This window comes from Hermetia illucens, chromosome 1 (assembly GCF_905115235.1).
Source record: "Hermetia illucens chromosome 1, iHerIll2.2.curated.20191125, whole genome shotgun sequence".
NCBI classification, from domain to species: domain Eukaryota; kingdom Metazoa; phylum Arthropoda; class Insecta; order Diptera; family Stratiomyidae; genus Hermetia; species Hermetia illucens.
Window position 1 is genome coordinate 178,443,205 of NC_051849.1, and position 21,104 is coordinate 178,464,308.

The window sequence follows — 21,104 nt, forward strand, 5'->3', positions numbered from 1 at the left end:
TCAGTCCTCCCAGTAACTCTTCCAATGCTCTGTGCCCCCCACATCCGTTGTTTTCCCATAGATCTAATCGAATTAGCCTATGAGCTGCTCTCATTGCAGTGCTTTGAATAAATATATCCAGTGGCTGGAAATTGAGTAGTGCATTCAGAGCTGCGCCGGATGTCGTGCTCATGGCACCAGTGATACCCAGACAAACAGTTCTTTGCAGTGCGGCTAGCTTACGGTGAAAACCTTTTTGTCTCACCTTAACCCACCACACTACGGATGCATATACGAACATCGGCCTAATGATGGCAACGTATATCCACATTACCACATGAGGCCTGAGTCCCCATGTCGAGGCAAAGGTCCGTCTGCACAGCCCATAAGCTGTGAGAGCTCGTTTCATCTTTACCTCTACATGTTTGTTCCAAAGAAGTTTTTTATCTAGAGTGACTCCCAGATATTTCACTTCTTCGGAGAGTTGAAGGGTAGTACCCCTCATCTTAGGGAGACAAAGTCCATCCAGTTTTCTCCTTCGTGTGAATAAAACCATTGTGGTTTTATTTGGATTAACTGACAAACCATGTCTAAGGCACCAGCTGTCTATCAAATCAACGGCACGGTGTATATTCCTACACACCGGTCAGAACTTTACTAGGTAAAGAGATTCACCTGAGATCAATATGTCGTATTTCAGGTCAAAGTGATAATTCAAGCTATGTGGCCTAGAGGTATTAGGAAGGAAGAAAATTGAGTTACATGGAACAAATCGCTGACATGCATGGCCTGGGTTATACACTAAAATATTTCCACTTTGCGAGTTTAACATTTTAAGAAAAAAGTCATCCCTTCGAGTCTATTTATAGCGGTTTACATTCATACAAGAAATTGCACTTATTTTCCTGGCTGCATTGAAATCAATAAATCATATGTATGTATTTCCACTAACTCCGCCATGCTATTTACATAGCATGGCCCCAAGCCCAGATAAAGGGGGAGGCGTTTTGGTCACGTACCTTATATTATCCTCAGTAAACCAAAAACAAAGTGCTGAGATCAGGAAAAGAGATAGAGTCTGGTCTGGTCTCTCTTGCTGACAAGTACTGCGACAGGCCGACCTGGATCCTATGTCGTTATAAACAACATGATCGCGTTGAGTCACAAGTCTTGGAAAAATGCTAGGGCGTTCACCTCAGACGACTTGCCAGAACGGGACCCGGTCCTGTCGAAAAATGGGCAAGGGTTCTTGATGCATGGACGACGTCCGAATGTAAGTAAATTACTCCGAGCAAATCCAATACATATTTGCACACTAAATATTGGCACCCCCACAAGAAAAACTGAGGAACTTGCAAGACCTCTTCAGAAAAGGCGTATTGATCTGCGCTCTGCAAGAAACCCGATGGTGTGGTACCAAAAGTTTCGATATAAAACACAAAGCTGGTAACATTGGCAGTGCGAGGTCGGCATTATCATCCCAGAGGGTTTCGATGATGCTATTAAAGAAGTCGAATGATTTGATGATCGGCTGATGAAGCTGACTATTATATCAGCTGATTGCACTATTTATTTCTTCAATGCGTACGTATCACAGACAGGTCGACCTGATGCCGAGAAAGGAGCCTTCTGAAAACTTCTCGATGCAAAGACCAGTAGCAGGCCTGCTGATGACTACATCATCATTGCAGGGCACCTCATCGTCATCTGGACGAAAAGGCAGGTGACAGGTACCTTAAGGGAAAGCGGTTAGGAATGGGTGATCGTATACTTAATTTTGCGGACATCCATGATCTTTTAATTATGGTTCATTAAAGGAAGATAAGGCAATCGATCTTCCAACATTTTATTGTGGGAATAGTAAAATTCAAATCAACTATATTCTCATAAGACGCCGATATTTTGCCACCGTCACTGACTGCTAAGCCGTTTCCTATGAGACCATCACACCTCGACATAGGCCGTTGATTGCCACCCTGCGAATCAAGCCCCCAATGAAACAGCGTGAGGAATGCACTGGTCCGCCGCGCATTAAATGGTGGCGATTTCGGGAGAAGAGAAAAAAAATTACCTCACTTATGCGATTACCAACCATTACGTATGTGGAAGAATCATGGAACAGAATTAAAAATATAATCCGCAAAGAGGCTTCTGCAACTTTCGGGGTCATCAAACCAGGTAAGCGGTACATCAACCGAGATACTTGGCTTTGGAGTGACGATGTTGAAATGAAGGTCTGTGAAAAGAAACGCCTCTACCACAAGTTTTCCCGCGGTAACTTTCTAGCTAACTTCAAAGATTTCAAAGATCTTTACGATAAACTGGACACTCAGGATGACGAGAGAGATCTGCATCGACTTGTCAAAAGCCGAAAGGGCCACACAAAAGAGTTAATGACAAGAACAATACTTCGCTTAACGGCCGACAAGCCGCGACAGATAGATACCGAGAATATTTCGAGAAGATTTCAACTGGTAGGTAGGTAGTCTAACATAATGTTCAAATGACTGATCTCGTTGCTGTCTTATTCGATGAACATTTGTTGACCGCATTCATGACAACTGGCAACGATGGTCAAAGGGTTGTATAGAAATTTTTTTTTTTAGGGATTGAGGAGTTCTAAGTCCGCATCCATCTAATGTCAGACCAGACCAAATAGAGCAACTTGCTCCCACGCTTTATGGTCCACAGGCTCCTCTTTTCGTGTTAACACTCAAAGTTCAAAAATGAAAGGGGTGAAGGCGGCTACGGAGGTATGGGTTCCAGAACGAAAAGTGAATTGGTACCCACGGTGGGGCGGCCTGGTCTGATTATGCTTCAGGTTAAAGTTGCATAATTAGGCAAGTCCTCACACGACCTCCGCGTGGTGGCCGCTGGAAACCGTCTTCGGGCGGGCCAAGAGTGTGTAGGGCCGGGCTGGGAGTAGGCTCATCCAACTGACGAGGATCTGCTTGTCTGCTGGTCATGTGTTAGGGGCAAGTAGATCTGGCGGGGGGATGGACTGAAGCAACAGCCCGGGGATCGTCCTCCCTGCACCGGAGAAGGACCCCAAGCCAAGGTGGAACAGCATACGCCGAGGGCTGCGTGGCCAATGGGGAGCTTGGTCTTTAGTATGCGAACTCTGAATACCTTGGGCACCTTCAGTTTCAAATAAGACCCTTACCCTGGTGGCCGGGCCAGCCAGGGCGGACATTCTTCCCGGACTACTGGTGGGACCAAGACATGGACTCAATTAATAAAAAAACCAAAACGATGATAGAAGAGGAGGAGATGATGCCAGGCGCATCATTGGAGGACGAGCTGCTGGCCTGCAGCCAGGAGACAGTGACCGTCGAGAGCAATACACTCGGTGCCAGCCGTAGCACCGTTATGCTGAAACCAACCGCAGGGACCTCCCGGAGCGAAGCGTCAGACGGACTAGTGGCTTCTAGCCTGGAACCCACTGCCGTCAGGCTGGGTGTAGCGAGTACCAGACATAGTACTCCTGACCCGAGGCCCTCAGCGTCGGGGGATCCCTCGAAAGCGAAAACCGACAAGAATCGCCGGAAACCGGCTAAGAAGCGAAGGTCCACGGGTGTCCTGCTCAAGAGTCAGTACCAGAAGGCCATGCATATTCTCGGCAAGATTGCCAAGAATAAGGAGGCCGGTACTGTCGACGAGCGGGATGAAAAAGACCTCGCTAAATACCAGGCGATTGTTGATGAATACAACAGCAAACGCCGGGCTGACGAGCAGAAGGCGAAGCCCATCACTCTAAAACGCAACCGATCTCAAGACGAGGTCGAACAAGATAAAAAGCGGAGTAGAGTGGGCAAGAGCGCAGACGCCAAGCAACATAAGAGTTAATGACAAGAACAATACTTCGCTTAACGGCCGACAAGCCGCGACAGATAGATACCGAGAATATTTCGAGAAGATTTCAACTGGTAGGTAGGTAGTCTAACATAATGTTCAAATGACTGATCTCGTTGCTGTCTTATTCGATGAACATTTGTTGACCGCATTCATGACAACTGGCAACGATGGTCAAAGGGTTGTATAGAAATTTTTTTTTTTAGGGATTGAGGAGTTCTAAGTCCGCATCCATCTAATGTCAGACCAGACCAAATAGAGCAACTTGCTCCCACGCTTTATGGTCCACAGGCTCCTCTTTTCGTGTTAACACTCAAAGTTCAAAAATGAAAGGGGTGAAGGCGGCTACGGAGGTATGGGTTCCAGAACGAAAAGTGAATTGGTACCCACGGTGGGGCGGCCTGGTCTGATTATGCTTCAGGTTAAAGTTGCATAATTAGGCAAGTCCTCACACGACCTCCGCGTGGTGGCCGCTGGAAACCGTCTTCGGGCGGGCCAAGAGTGTGTAGGGCCGGGCTGGGAGTAGGCTCATCCAACTGACGAGGATCTGCTTGTCTGCTGGTCATGTGTTAGGGGCAAGTAGATCTGGCGGGGGGATGGACTGAAGCAACAGCCCGGGGATCGTCCTCCCTGCACCGGAGAAGGACCCCAAGCCAAGGTGGAACAGCATACGCCGAGGGCTGCGTGGCCAATGGGGAGCTTGGTCTTTAGTATGCGAACTCTGAATACCTTGGGCACCTTCAGTTTCAAATAAGACCCTTACCCTGGTGGCCGGGCCAGCCAGGGCGGACATTCTTCCCGGACTACTGGTGGGACCAAGACATGGACTCAATTAATAAAAAAACCAAAACGATGATAGAAGAGGAGGAGATGATGCCAGGCGCATCATTGGAGGACGAGCTGCTGGCCTGCAGCCAGGAGACAGTGACCGTCGAGAGCAATACACTCGGTGCCAGCCGTAGCACCGTTATGCTGAAACCAACCGCAGGGACCTCCCGGAGCGAAGCGTCAGACGGACTAGTGGCTTCTAGCCTGGAACCCACTGCCGTCAGGCTGGGTGTAGCGAGTACCAGACATAGTACTCCTGACCCGAGGCCCTCAGCGTCGGGGGATCCCTCGAAAGCGAAAACCGACAAGAATCGCCGGAAACCGGCTAAGAAGCGAAGGTCCACGGGTGTCCTGCTCAAGAGTCAGTACCAGAAGGCCATGCATATTCTCGGCAAGATTGCCAAGAATAAGGAGGCCGGTACTGTCGACGAGCGGGATGAAAAAGACCTCGCTAAATACCAGGCGATTGTTGATGAATACAACAGCAAACGCCGGGCTGACGAGCAGAAGGCGAAGCCCATCACTCTAAAACGCAACCGATCTCAAGACGAGGTCGAACAAGATAAAAAGCGGAGTAGAGTGGGCAAGAGCGCAGACGCCAAGCAACATACGAAGGAAATCGTACAGCAACCGTCAGCCGGCGGGCCACGTACTGCGAAGACCTTCAGCGATGTGGCCAGGAGTCACTTATGGGTGGCGCTGGCGGATGGCAATTCTGCTAGCGGCAAACTAACGCTGGAGGTGTGGACCAGTGTTGAGGCTAGGCTGTCGGGCATGGTCTATGAACACCTCGTGGAAACCGGAGGCAAACACCCGGGACTCACTCCCCACTTTGATTCATCTCATGTGGTCCGTGGGTTCCACGTAATAGCTTGCATGGACCAGTTCTCTAAGGACTTTCTCGGCTCGTGCGTCGCTAAGATCAGTGACGCTTGGGAGGGCGTTAAGCTCAAGACTATCCCTTAAGACGAGATTCCCAGGAGACCGGTCGCTCGCATTTGGTTGCCGAAGATCCGCATGGAGAAGGACAAGCTGGTCCATTTCCTGCGCCTTCACAACCCCGGGATTCCCATGGACGACTGAGTTGTTATAAAGGAGGAGGAACTTCAGATAAACAGCCAGCCCGTACTACTCCGCATAAACGAAGAGTGCCTGGAGGCACTGAAAAAGTGTGGTTCGGAGTCAGGAATGCCAAAGTAAAAGTGTTCCGCTCTGCAAAACCGGACGACGACCTTGACCCAATCGACGCCGCCAACGAGCTGTTGGAGGAGATGACGATCGACGGTCCGACGGGGGCTGGCGAACCGGTCGGGGCTCTGGAGAAGGCTTTTGATACCGCCTTCAAAGTCTCGTGCCCTGCTAAGTACAGCAAAAAGACCCTGCCACCGTGGTGGAACAAAGATCTCTCTAGTCTCAGGAAGTTGACCAGAGAAATCTTCAACATCTGCTACAGGCAAAAATACTGGCAGCCATACAAGGACTGCTTAAACAAGTACAAGTCGGCCATCAGGACCGCCAAGAGGCGGTCTTGGCTAGACTATTGTCAGAACATTGAAAGCACTAGTGAATGCGCGAGGCTCAATAAGATTCTGTCCAAGGAACATAAGAGTCCATCCTTCCTTAAAAAGTCGGAAGGCTCCTGGACGGAATCGTCTAGTGAAACCTTGGAGCTGCTGGTGCAAACGCACTTTCCCTCCAGCGAGGAGGACTGTGAGTCAGAACCTCGCTTGGAGGGTTTGCGGCAACCCCAGCTGTGCGAGACTATCAAATCGGTAATTACCGGGGATAGGATCGGCTGGGCTATAAACAGCTTCTCCGCATACAAATCTCCAGGCCCAGATGGCATAATGCCAGTCATGCTACAGAAGCAGCAGGAAAGGGTTGTGCCGTGGCTTGTTGAGATTTACCGGAGCTGCATCACTTTAGGATACGTACCGCAGTCCTGGAGGCGCGCACGGGTGGTTTTCATACCGAAAGCGGGCAGGCGCGGTCATGAGTCCGCGAAGGACTTTCGGCCAATCAGCCTGACCTCTTTCGTACTGAAGACCCTAGAACGCGTCCTGGACATTCACTTAAGGACGATTATGGAGAGAACGCCTTTATCTAAGTCCCAGCATGCCTACCTCAAAGGACAATCCACAGAAACCGCCCTCCACGAGGTAATTGGCACGGTTGAGCGGTCGCTGCAGTACAAGCAGTATACCCTTGCTGCCTTCTTGGATATAGAAGGAGCCTTCAACAACGTCAGTACCAACGCCATCAAGGAAGCCTTGACCGGTGTTGGATTGGAGGGGTATCTCACGCATTGGATTATATCCATGCTGAGTACCAGGATAATCCAATCCGATCTGGGAGGCAACCACTTGAGCAGAGCTGTGAACAGAGGCACGCCCCAGGGTGGTGCTATCTCACCGGTGCTCTGGTTAATAGTAATGGACAAAATTTTACGTACATTAGAGAGCAGCGGGGTGAAGGTGGTGGCGTATGCCGACGACTTGGTGATACTAGTATCTGGGATGTTTTTGTCCATTATGAGCGACATCATGGAGGGAGCGTTGCGAAAGGTGGGCCTGTGGGCCGCAAGATGCGGACTCAGCATAAACCCAACCAAAACGCAACTGATGCTATTCACCACCAAGACAAGGATACCTGAATTCCATCTACCACGGCTGAATGAACAAAGATTGGTTCTTTCCTCTAATGTAAAGTATCTGGGTGTAATCCTGGATCCTAAGCTAAATTGGAGGTTGAACATAGAACTGAGGGTTAAGAAGGCCTGTATAGCTTTCTATGCCTGTAAGAGAATCTTTGCCAAGAAATGGGGTCTCCGGCTGAGGATGGTTCTCTGGATGTACACCGCTGTAGTGCGTCCGATCCTGACGTACGGATCTATTGTATGGTGGCAGGCTTTGAAGAAGAAATACAATAGAACGAAGCTTAATAGGATTCAAAGAACCGCGTGTGCAGGTGCTACGGGGGCTCTGCAGTCTTGCCCGGCAGATGCTCTCAATGTACTCCTGCATCTCCTCCCCCTTGACCTCCACATCAAATATGTTGCAGCGTGCAGTGCCGTCAGACTACGTGAGTCCGGATGCTGGGCAGCAAAGTCCTACGGCCACAGCAACATTCTAGATGAAATACCTCGAGAAATCTGGGCATCCCCCACGGACTATGTCACACGCAAGCTGAACTTCACGAGAAACTTTGCTGTGGACCTTCCAACCAGGGCAAAGTGGAAGACCGGCGGCGGCAAGACTATGACACGGTATTCTTTACGGACGGATCAAAGATGGCCTATGGAGTCGGCGCGGCGGTTTTCTCGAATACACACGGTGTGTCCAAGTCGTATGGTCTCCCAGGTTTCACCAGTGTATTCCAGGCGGAAGTACTGGCGATATTGGAAGTCTGTCGATGGCTGGAGCGTGATTCAAGCCCCAAGCGTAACATAGCCATTCTGACCGACAGCCAAGCGGCCATCAAGGCCTTGTACTCAACGACGACATCTTCCCGGTTGGTGGGGCAGTGCAGAGACACGCTCAACCATCTGCGCGGCACGCTCAAGATAACTCTCCTCTGGGTTCCCGGGCATAGGAACATAGAAGGGAATGAGCGGGCTGACGGATTGGCCAGGCAAGGCTCTGCTCTTGGCAGTCCCTCGGGGAACACAGTCGGTGTTCTGCTGGCGGCTGTCGGGGGCCGAGTCTACTCGCACTACCTAGCAGCCGCGGGCCTGAGATGGCGAAGGCTTACAAGCTGTGCCAAATCAAGGAGAATTTGGCCCGCTTATAACATAGCCCGATCACGAGAGCTCCTGTGCCAGACGCGTGCAAATGCATTCAAGATTACGGCGGTCTGCACGAGGCACTGGCCCATAGGGGACCATGCCGCTAGGCTCGGCTTACCCTACAACTCGCATTGCCGAAGCTGCGGAGAAGGAAGGGAAACCCTCATGCACTTTCTCTGCGATTGCCCGGCTCTGGCTCGAGTCAGGCTGCGGACACTGGGTAAACCATTCTTTGGGGACCTCAGTGAGATTTCTAGTTACAGGGTCGGAGAGCTGCTTTCCTTCGTGAATGCTACGGGCTGGCTCTGAAGATCCGAGCCAGCTGGACTCCGCTTCCCTGTTCCTATAATAACAGTCACGGTCTTAGGAGTTTGTGGCATCAAAACGGCGCACCAAAGCGCTAATTGGGCTTCTCGGAGCGGCCACTGATACCTACCTACCTACCTACCCACGGTGGAGCATGAAACCTGAAAAACGCCTGCTGAACCAACACCACCAGCTCTGCTACCAAACACTATCTCCATCCTCACGTGGTGATCGCTGGGAGTTCTTTCTTAATGAAAAACTGCAGACGGGGAAGGATGAAGACGAGTCTCCCGCGTCTAAAACCGTGCAAATTGTACCAACTGGCTCTCCAGGTAGGGAATTGGGTAGGACTGACAACCCTATATAGAAAACTGAATTTACGAAGCTACAGAGGAACAACATGGACTTGAAAACGACGAACTCGGCAACGAAAACGAACAACGATTTACAGATTTTCACATGGAACGTGCGAACTCTGCACAGACACAATGCTGCTGAGAAGCTAGCCGACACCATTTCCCAATAAAAAGTTGATGTAACAGCATTGTAGGGCCCGATTTCCTACAGAAGAATCACTACACCATATATTATAGCTACCATCCAGTAAACCATGTCCTCGGAGTAGGTTTATTAGTCAGCCAAAAAAATGCAACCTATCGGCTTATCGGCTTTGGAAACATAAGCGAAAGGCTACGCATTCTGCGTTTGCGAGGCAAATTTAGAAATATAAGCCTCATAAACGTTCATGCCCCTATAGAGGAGACCGCAAAGTCGGAGAAGGATACCTTCTACGAGGCAGCTGAGCGGACCCTCGACGCCTGTCCCAAGTATGATATCAAAATCATACTTGGAGATATCAACAGTCAAGTAGGGACGGAGCCTGTATTCAGGCGATACGTCGGCTCACATAGCTTACATAGGGATACCAATGATAACCGACTGCGGGTTATTCAGTTAGCAGTATCACACGAAATGGTTGTTGAAAGTACCTGGTTTGCACGGAAAGCGGTCCACAAACAAACGTGGGCCTCTCCAGACGGGACCACTTTAAAAAAAAATTGACCACGTGCTAATTGAACACCGTCACCTCTCAGCCTTGATGAATGTCAGAACATATAACGGGCCCATATAAGCTCGGATCACTATCTTGTTGGGATCGTGCTGCCGGCTCGAATTACAATACCACCTATAATCCCCGCTGACAATCAAGTGAGAATGAATACTGAAGCTACTTACAACACAGCCCTCCGTAACACCTATAAAGGGGAAATGGGTACCGTAATTAACGCGGCTAACAGATGTCCTAGAGATGAAGCATCAAAAATTACCTTCACAATAACCTGAAGAACGTTATCATTGATTCGGCCACAAACATAGTAAGCGCCAGTCGCAAGAAAAGTTCGAACGACTGCTTTGACGACGAATGTAAGCAAGAAACGGAACAAATGAATGCTGCACACCGAGTAATGATGTATTCTCAAAGAACACGGACACTCGAACTCCGTCGAGAAGAGAAGCGACTTCACAGACAGAAAAAGGAATTCTCGGAAAACCAAGAGGTCTGTGAAGTCGGAAAGTACAGGAAGCAACCGCACCAGGCGCGGGAGTGTTACCTTTAAATCAGCAGAATGAAGCCTTATACACCTCGATGCTCATGCTATCGAGACGGGTTGAGTATTTTGACGAACTACTCAACAACCAGAATATCGTCGAGTTGGAGGTTCCGCCAGCTGAAGTCGAAGGAAGTTTCCTCCGTGTAATCCAAAGGCTTAAAAGCCATAAGTCACCGATGGAATTACAGCCGGATTGGTTAAATATAGAGGCGGCCAATTACGCCAAGCGATTCATTAGCTGATACTGAAGGTGTGGAACAGCGAACCAATGCCTGACGACTGGTAATGGGGCATTATCTGTCGCATTCATTGGTGCTCTGAGGTGACGGGGAGGAAGACGGGGCGGCAACCCTGTCGTCTGAACCAAAACCAAGTGCACGTGGTGGCACCGGGAACCGCTGTATCGCATTGGCTTGCCGGCCGTGATGCAGTAGGCGAATGCTCCTAGGCCTAGCGAGTCTGCACGGGGACTCATCTGATGTGGCTTCGGTCACGAAACCTTACCAGGAGTATACTGGTAGCATGGGAACTGAGGTAGCCCCTGGACTCTTATACTTCAGGAGAATTCCTGTCGTATCTGAGTACAGCTCGGTTGGCCCCCTAGTAGGAGCTTCATGGGGGCTGTTGGTGATGCTCAAGCGAGAAGAGACCTTCGGGCCTCCGCGTGGTGTTGCGTTTCAACACGGGTGCCGTACTCCTTAGTTCGGTAGAGATTTTGGTAGGTCTTGCATCCACCAGTATGAATGCTAAGCCATGCACTTGGTATAGACTGATACCGTTGCGCTTCTCTCAGCGGGGCTCTGATTGAGGTCACAAAATCAATCCGTGCCTGAAGAGGGCCGTAGGATTAAGTCCCACGACAGGTACCTACGTTAAACACCGAGGCAGGTATCACGTTCCTCAATACCATCTATAAGACTTCCTAGGCCGGATAGCCCCATTTGCCCAGAACATCATTGGCCCATACCAAAGAGGCTTCGGCCCAGGTAAATCATCAACAGATCAGATTTTCTCTCTGCGGCAAGCGATGGAAAAACTTTTGGAATATGGCCATCAGTTGCATCATCTTTTCACCGACTTTATTACCGCGTATGACAGCATAGCCAGGATAAAACTGTCCGCGGCCATGAGAGAATTCGGTATCCTGACGAAGTTGATAAATAACAGGACCACTCGCGAGACCATTTATCATCAATAACAGTCTAAGGGAGGAGGGATGCCCTATCATGCGTTCTTTTCAACCTGCCCCTCGAGAAAGTGATTTCCGATGCAAATGTCAATGCAAGAGGCATCTTCCTCTTGAAGTCCCTACAATTACTGGCCTATGCTGACGATATTGACATTATGGGAAGAACAACCCCAGATCTACAGACCACCTTCATCCCAATCGGCGGCACGAGACCTAGGGCTGCACATTAATGAAGACAAGACGAAGTACATGGTGGCAACGTCAGCGCCTAAGAACAAAGAACGAACTACATCGAATCGCATTGGTCAAACGAAAACTATGAAGATAGGAGACTAAAACTTTGAGACCTTCGAAAATTTCTCGTATTTAGAATCGAAAGTCACAACCGATAACAGCAATGATGCGCACTGTTGTTGGTAGTCAGTGCTTTATGCAGGCGATGTTTTCCTAGCATCTCATAGCAAAATTAATCACGCGCGACTTGTTCGGAAAAGACAATAATCGCCTCATGCAACACGGTCTCAGATTGAATCTGAATAAGGCTGAATTTTTGACGACGAAGGACTGAATCTTGGGGAACGCCTGCTGCATATATGAATAGGGATGAAAGACGTTGTGGGATGTTGACTTGGGATTTTTGGCCATATAGGAAAGCTAAAGCTTAAAAGCGAGACTGTAATGCCATACGGAGACGAAACCTTTTCTTACATCTAGGAGGCAGGCTATGATTGGAGTCTTCTGGTTTATACCGAGAAGAATGTCCATGTTAAAGACAAGAAATGCATACTCAACCGAGTGGTTAGTTCGGTTGACGAACTGGAAGTCGCAGTGCGCAATTGAAGCCACGATGCTCATCGAGAATGGATTTAATGGTCCACTCGAAGATCTTGGGGGAAGAAGAAAGAATGGGATGCGCCATAACTATTGGGTTTAAGACGCTTTTCATTTTTTGGGGATGGGAGTTATACGAGCACTCTTCCAATTAGTAGGGAAATGGGCATTGAAGAGGCGGTGGTTGATAAAGGAATGTGGTTGGAAAATAAGGTGGAAATGCATAGAACACATTTTTTTAGGGCTATGAATCGGATTTTGTCAGCACCTACTGAATTTTTTTGTTTTTCAATGCCACGATCCGTAACGATATTCGGGGTGACAAAATGGATGGACAAAATGGAGATGTTCTACCGGCGATCCGGGTGAACGAGAGGATGGGTGAAGAGATTTTGTGTGGTTTGGGTGGACGGGTCGAAATCGGAAAGTTGATTCGTTGATCTCGGTTTCGAAACCTGATCGCGGATGTGTAATGTGATTGCTTGGATTTTAGCGTTTTTAGATAGGGAGATGGTTTGGGAGGTTGTTTTGCGCAAGCAAGGATAAAGTTTTTTGATTGCCCTGAACATTTCAGGATTCAATTTGATTTTGGAAAGGTAGTGGATTTCTTTATTGAGGTGAGAGGGCTGCGGAGGAAATCAACTTCTAGTTTACCTTCCGCCATCCTTTCTTCGCTTTGGCAACTTTTTTTCAATCCAGCCCTTCTCAACACCTTTCAACTCCATTTTTAGAAAAACCCTTGAATATTACTAATTGTATGAAAGTAGTTGGGATTCTCACCAAGTTGCAAAAAAGTGGGTATTCCAACGGCTCTCGATACCGGTAAGTCTGTTGCAAAGAAATTAAATTCATAGTTCATTAAATTAGACATTCCTTTCAGGACAATTAGGGTGCTCTTTAAGTAAATCCCCAATACCCTGGCGAAAACAATGCCAGCAGTCCCGTCCATTATTGAGGAAGCTGGCTGAAACACTAGTTCGCGATGTTGTTAAGAAAGTTAAGCTACTATTTTTACGGGGCATAGATGCCAACTTCAAAAGGATTCATAATCGCCCACCATCGTACTTTTATGGAATACGGTGGTGAGCGCTATTGATCTTCATGGAGGTATTCGTATTAGGGGATAGATACCACTCCCATTTCTTCATATTGAGAGAGTGGGGAACTTGAATTTTTTTCGCATGTGCCTCTAAACCGATTGTGTCAGTTAGCGGAAAATTTCTTGCCAATGATTTTTTCAACTATCATGCATTTCACGCGCCGCACACAATAAAACCTACGTCAATGAAGTCACTCAAATAAAGCGATTTGACTTTCATCAGAATTAACTTTTTAAAGATGAAACGTTTTGGGGTGTTGTACTTTTTGTCGACGAGTTTAAATTTAATGTATTCTCCTGTGATGGAAAAGTAAAAACGTAAAGAAAGCTTCGCAGAAAACTGTAGCCGAAACATGTGAAAATCACAAGTGCTGTGGTAGGGTGGCTGCGAATACGTACAGTATGCAAAATTCGTATTGGAACACATAGGTTTTTAACAGTTTTTTGCTTAAATCTTCGAAATTCGCACGAATTTTGAAAAATTAAAATGTGTTTTGGATTTTAAAGCAAAATATTTATTCAATTGTATAAAAATAACTAAAAATTTTGGTAACAAAAAAAAAATAATAATAATTTCATACTTTAACAAAAACAAAATTCGTATTGGAACACTAAAATGGATTACAAAAATTCATTTTCTTAAACACATCTAATATTTAGTTGGGTAGCCTTTTTGCTTTATAACAGCCCTTAGTCGTTTTGGCATCGATTGCACCAATTTTTCAGTCAAGTTTCTCGGAATTTTTTTCCATTCTTCCTGTAATGCAGTTTTAAGGTCACTGATGTTTCTTATGCTATGATATCTTAACCTCTGTTTAAAAATTGACCACAAATTTTCAATAGGGTTAATGTCTGGGCTCTGAGGAGGGGTTTTTAAATATTTTCTACAATTGTACAATAACCACAAGCGAGTATTTAAAGCGGTATGCTTGGGGTCATTGTCTTGCTGAAATATGTAGCGGTCCTCAATGCCCAAGTTTCTCGCACTTTTATGCAGATTTTTTTTAAAATGTCCATATACTGCGCGGCATTCATATTTCCTTCGATAAAGTGGAGCTCTCCAACGCCGGATGCATGTTTAAAGGTTGGTCTCAGATTTCTCGGATGGAGGCGAGTATTTCGGTCACGCCAAATTCGTATGCGACCATCCGACGACTTAACATTAAATTTACATTCGTCGGTAAAAATTACATTTTTCCAAAATCGGAAGTTTTTATTTAAATACCTTTTTGCGAATGTAATTCGCTTTTTCCGATTTACTGTATTTATAAAAGGTTTTCTTGCACTTACGTTGCTCCGAAATTGAAGCCGGCGAATGTAATTTCGAATCGTTTGAGCTGTTACACTTACTCCACAATATTTCTCTAGGAGGGCAGCTAGCTTTACAGCACTTACGGCATTATCCTTTCGAATTTGACGGAGAAGAAAGGACTGATGTCTGCGAGTCAGAAGCATTCGATTCGGATTATGCGATTTCTTATTGATCCTGCCGCTTGATTTGTATATTTTGATTATGTTGTAAACCGTCGTATGACTTCTTTGAACGATTGTTGCTATTTCCCGGAGCGATTTCCCATTTTCATGCAAATTAACGATTAATTTTCGAACATCGTTTGATAACTCTGTTGACTTCCGACCCATTTTGATAAATTTTGAATAGTATAACTAATTATGGAAAATAAATGTAATTTTTATACTTAAAACTATTCTCTAACTCGATACACAGCCGATCATTAACTAAAACATCACAATCTGTGCAAATTGTGCATTTGCTGGAAGCGTACAGTGTCGCACCATTAGTGTTCTAATACGAATTTTGCTTCGACAATAATGATCTATAGCCCATTATGAAAAACCGGTTTTGTTATTTTAAAAACTTTTATGTGTTAAAAGTGTCTTAACTCAAATGCAAATAATTAGAAATATAATTGTGCTAAAATCATTTAATTTTCTCGTAGAATAAACCATTTTTCTGTAAAATCATAGGTGTTCCAATACGAATTTTGCATACTGTATATAAATATTTTAAAAAACTCTGCGTATCAGTGCAGAGCACTGAGCATGTATTGTAAAACTTTCAAGATACGCTAAAATAGTGACCGAAACTTCAAGTGTAAAACGCGAAGGTCTCCTTTCGTACAAAAAATGCTTGATGGTCGGTCTAATCCATGCCAATGCCCAGTGAAGGTCATATTTGATGCTAAAATTCTCCATACCGAGTATTAACCAGTCATTTCTTCCATTCCTACTGTCATTATTATAAAATTTTTTTGGCGCTGTCTGGATTTTCATTTTGCTTGCGAAAATTTGACGTACTGAGATTTGGAGCTGAATAATACACTCAAAGACTGCCCCACTTGTCATAAGAGCCACCTAAAAGGGATAGAAATTTGTGGTCTAGCAAGCAGCAAATTTTGAAACTCTACGTCAACAACGCCTCGGATAGGGACTGACCTCGTGCCGACGATGTTGGGCTATCAAAAAAGGGACTATGATTGGTCTCTCATATGTGCGCACGCTTCTCGACAACGGTAGCGAGGGACCTCAGAATGCTGACTTCCTCCAGCTTGAGCAGTAATTCCTGCGATATAAACTAGATATTTCGAACCTAAGCAAATTAAAATTCTGGGACTCTAAAGAGTACTCCTCTTGCCCTTGCGGCAATTTACTTTTGTACTCTAGAAAACCAAGTAGAAGCAGACATGAATCCGGTGTCGGGTTGCTTTTGAAGGCTTCAGCAACGCGCGGTCTCTTAACTTCGGAGCCGGTTTCTGAAAGATTTTTAACTGCTAGATTTCGGTCTAGGTTAAGGCGTATCAGAATTGCGAATTTTTGGCCCCCTACATGAGGATGGACGATTCCGTAGCCTACACAATGACGAAATCTATGAGCGATACCATGACAGTCCGGATGTGGATAAAATCCGGCTCAATAGGTTACGGTGGGCGGGTCACTTAATCCGTATGTATGAGGATGATCCCACCCGGAAAGTCTATAAGGGCAATATCTATGGTTGAAAAAGAAGACGAGGCAGACCCAGCCTAAGATAGAACGATGGCGTAGGCCAGGACGCCAGACAGCCTTTGGGGATATCGAATTGGTGAATCACGGCGCAAAACCGGGATGTCTGGAGTTCCTTATTATGGCAGGCCTAGACCGGATACCGGTTCTTGCGCCGTTGATGATGATGATGAACTGTGAATGATACGCACCAACAGACACCTCCGATATAGTGGAGAAGCATGGTTCCTATGAACAATTATAAGCGGTTCAGGGTGAGCTTGCCACTCCGTAACGATAGCGGCTTATCATTGGTGGCACACTGTTCTAGCACAGAGCCTGTCATGAGGTCAGTTGAGTTTTATTTGACCGACGCCGAACAGTCACACTGACCACTTCGCAATCAGCAGTAGACTTAGGAGTTGTTTTCTGGATGTGTATAACAAAAGGGACGCTGACATCGGCCTCGAAAGGAGTCACCATCTGATGGTCGCATACTTTCACTTGCGTGTTGCGCAGGGTTGTTGAGCTGCGGCTCCATAAGTTCAACATCGACCGCTTGCAAGACTTAGCTGTCGCTCCACAGTGGGAGAGGTACCTCGCTAATCGAACACTGCCATCAAAAATGCACTTTTCTCGGGTGCTGGACAAGTCGTCGTCCACCTCTGGAAAAGGCATCATAAAATCTGGCTGACTTCGGAGTCGTGGAAGTGGATTGATAAGCGGAAGGGGTTGAAGGCTCTACTGACCGCTGCGAGTGATGGCGGGCGTGACGCGCTTGAACTCCGATAATAATAATAATCGTTGGCGCCTTGAAGTGGTACACTACAATACACTGTAGGAGGCAATATGGTCAGCATTGCGCTCGCTCGAGATTAGTCGTGGAAGCGGATCGATAAGCAGAAGGGGTTGAAGGCTCTACTGACCGCTGTGAATGATGGCGGGCATGACGCGCTTGAACTCCGATAATAATCCGATAATAATAATCGTTGGCGCGACAATCCTTATTATTTTAGGGCCTTGAAGTGTGTTAGAGCACTTCATTCAAGACCGTAACGGTACACTACAATACACTGTAGGAGGCAATGTGGTCAGCATTGCGCTCGCTCGAGATTATTATCCCGATTTGACTCAGGAGCTCATTCACAGCTGAGTTGACTGGCATCCGATGTCAAATCACGATCCAAATCCCACTGCCACCAATGAGATTTGAACCGAGACCTTCCGTACGATAGCCTTGTGCTGTAACCACGCAACTATCCGGACACTCCGATGCCGTGTGAAATCCCGAAAGTTCAGTGTACTATACGCCGTAACATAAGAAAATTTGCTATTGCGCCGGTCAATGAAGCGAAAGATGCCGAAGATTGTAATGATTTCAGAGTTGCATTTTGTATCACGAAGCAGCTTGCATGTGGTCGCAAATCTTTCGATGGTCCTGTGAAAGACGTTAACGGTCGACTTCTCATCCACGATGATGAGCAACTGAGGAGTGAGAAAGTACCCTCCCTCCGCGTATTATATCCGGTAAGGTTTCTCCTCTTGTAGATGAAATGGCTAGCGATCGTAACATGTGCATACAGACTGTTCCTCCAACCAGAAAGAAAATCATTTCAGCCATGAATACACTCAAACGAAGTAAAGCCGCTGGGCTTACTGGTTTTCCCGCAGAGTTATTTATCACTGCACTTGCAACTACTGCAAATCTGTTATTTCTATTCGTACGGAAATCTCGGGAATCGGAGCCCTTTCCCAGAGATTAGAAGAAGGGGATTATCGTTAAGATTCCCAATAAGGGGACCTATTTTGGGTGTGGCATCTGGAACGGTATCTGCGACGCAATGATAATAGCTAAAATAATCCCCGAATGCATCAAAGAACATCTCGAAAGCATAATCGACAGAGAGTAGGTTGGTTTCCGCTCCGGATCCTCTTGCATCGACTAGATCAACACCTTACGGATAATTTTGGAATAGTGTGCGAAATTTAGATCTTCGTTGTACCTGCTCTTTATCGATTTCGAGAAAGATTCCGATAGCGTGAACAGGGAGTGTAACTGGAGTGCTCTACATAGGAGGGCATTCCAAAGAAGTAGCAACTATCAGGGCGACTTATGACGCACTAAATGTCACGTGCTGCACCGAGGTAACATCTCGGACGATTTTTTTAGGTTCAAATCGAAATCCGCAAGGGTTGCATCCTGTCACCGGTATTATTTCCGCTTGTTACCAGTGACGTTCTTCATACTGTCGTGTCCGGAGCACATGGAGCAATTCAATGGAAGATAACATCCATCCTTAGCTATCCCCGATTACGTTAATGACATCTGTTTGCTATCCCACCGGGTAATGGACTTTTGCCAAACAGCACTGGATTTGGAAAGGGAGGCAAGTAGAGTTGAACTGAAGATAAACACAAACAAAACAAAGGTTCTCAGTCTTACGGGTAATCACACCCTCCCTATTTGCATTAATGGGCAGAGCGTCGAAGGCGCCTTTCCATTTTGTATAACTTGGAAGTGTGGTTTCTGCCGACGATGGTACCTAACTGGATGCCGCCCAGCGCATTAACAGTGTTAAATCCGCGTTCGCTGAAATGCAGTTATCCCAACACTTAGATTGTTCTGTGCTAGTGTTTCTTCTGGGTTGTTATATGGCAGTAGCAAATGAAAAGTAAACTCCAGCCTAAATCTCCAAGCTTTCGTCAAGACCTGTCTTCGTCTTACCATCGGAGTACACTGGCCTGGCACTATCTCAAACGAACAACTTGGTCGGCGCTCAGTCTTGGCACTCGTACGCGATGTGATAGGAACATGGAAGTGGCAGTGGGTAGGTCACACATTAAAGAGAAGCGACAAGTGCGCCTGTGCCATGCAGTGGAATCCAGCCTCCCAAGAAGGACGACGAATTGGTCGCCCCAAGAGCACCTGGCGCAGAATATCAGAGGAGGAGTCCGAGCGGCTCGGAAAATCTTGGTGGGCGATGAAACGCATTTCAGGTAACCGCGAGCGATGGCGGGTACGTGTGGTTAACACGCTGTAAACTACCAAGGGGTGAAATGCAGTCATTTATACGAAAATATATGTAGTTTACTTTGTTTTCACCATCAGCAACAGTTTTATTTTGTTCTTTTTCGTTGATTTTTTTGTATTGTATCCAACAGACTGCACGTAAGGTTCTTGTAAAAAAGCGAAACACATACAACCCCTTTTAACCCCTTTTTGAGCACTTATGTATTTGGTACCATGGTGTCCGGATTTCATTTTTACTAACTGTAGGTATCAATCTACTTTTTGATCTTCTGCATGGTAACTCCAGATAGTTCGACTTCAAAAATATCTCTATGAAAGTAAGTGGGAGGCAGAAAATATTTGCATAAAATATTGAAAATGACAACTGCCTACATATTTTGTACATACAAATACCTTGGACATTTCATCTCGAATCAATTTCTTATTCATCCTATTTCAATGAACGTGACTATAAGAAACATGTGACCTTCAATTTACTATTATAAGTTGGAAAAGGCAATCTTTTCGCAAAGAAACCTTTGCAAACGTAGATGTTTTGATTGAATTCCAGTAATAGGTCCTTTGATGATAGTGGCTTTTATCCGAAAGCTAATAAACTACTACCCAAGGCAAAATGCCCGATTGCTGCCGCTGTCGGCATTAGACCTGAAATGAGAAACGACAAAATTCGGCCTATCATTTTATTTATTCAGGGGTTTTCCATGAAAATCCTTGAGTAATGGTTGTAGCTGTCATTTAATTAAATTAACATTATGTAAGATCTATCTCAAATTGTAATCAATGTCGTCTTTGTATCGCCACAAACGAGGCTTTCTCCCACTTCTGCAAAAAAGTCAATTAATCAATATCAAGAGTGAATACTAATAACGTCTGTAATTAACTCCCACCCAATTTGTTCTGGGAGCAACTTGCTGCCTGTAAAACGAAATTAGTACACATAGGTGGCGGAGCAAAGTTATTCCAAGAGGAAATAACAGGAGTAACACTTAAGCACTTCCCGTCTATGAGTAAGTTCGGTTCCTTGAATGGCTTCTGAGGTTAAAATGAAATTTCTATCAGCTCCACACTAATTGATTCCTGAGGCAGTTCAATGAAGATATCCTCTACCATGGGCTCCAACGAGAAACAATCTTGTGAAGAATTCCGTCTGGAGGGTTGAAATGAATAGAAGTGTTCAATATTATATTGGGGAAGCTTGAGAGTTATGAGAACTGTGACGCTTGAGTAGCAATTATCTGGAGAATTTTGGATGCCAAGGGGAAAGGTATCGGTAGCAAGTCCTAAATATAACGCCCTTGACTTCATCTTTGCTTGCTAGATATTTTGATGTCTATTATTAATAGGAGTTTTACCATTGTTTATACTTGTTGAAGAACAGTTCATGTAGTGATATTTCGTTGGTTTACAGGTGAGAAAGTGAGAAAACCAACTACCTACCTGATTGCAAATTATTTGCCACTTACACCTGCTTTCATAAGTACTATAAATGGAGAATGCCTTGTGAAATCATTTGGTAGGATATACATACAATATTCATAAAAATACTTCTCCTTTCATCGATACTGACCTTAGATGGGATTTACATAGGATAA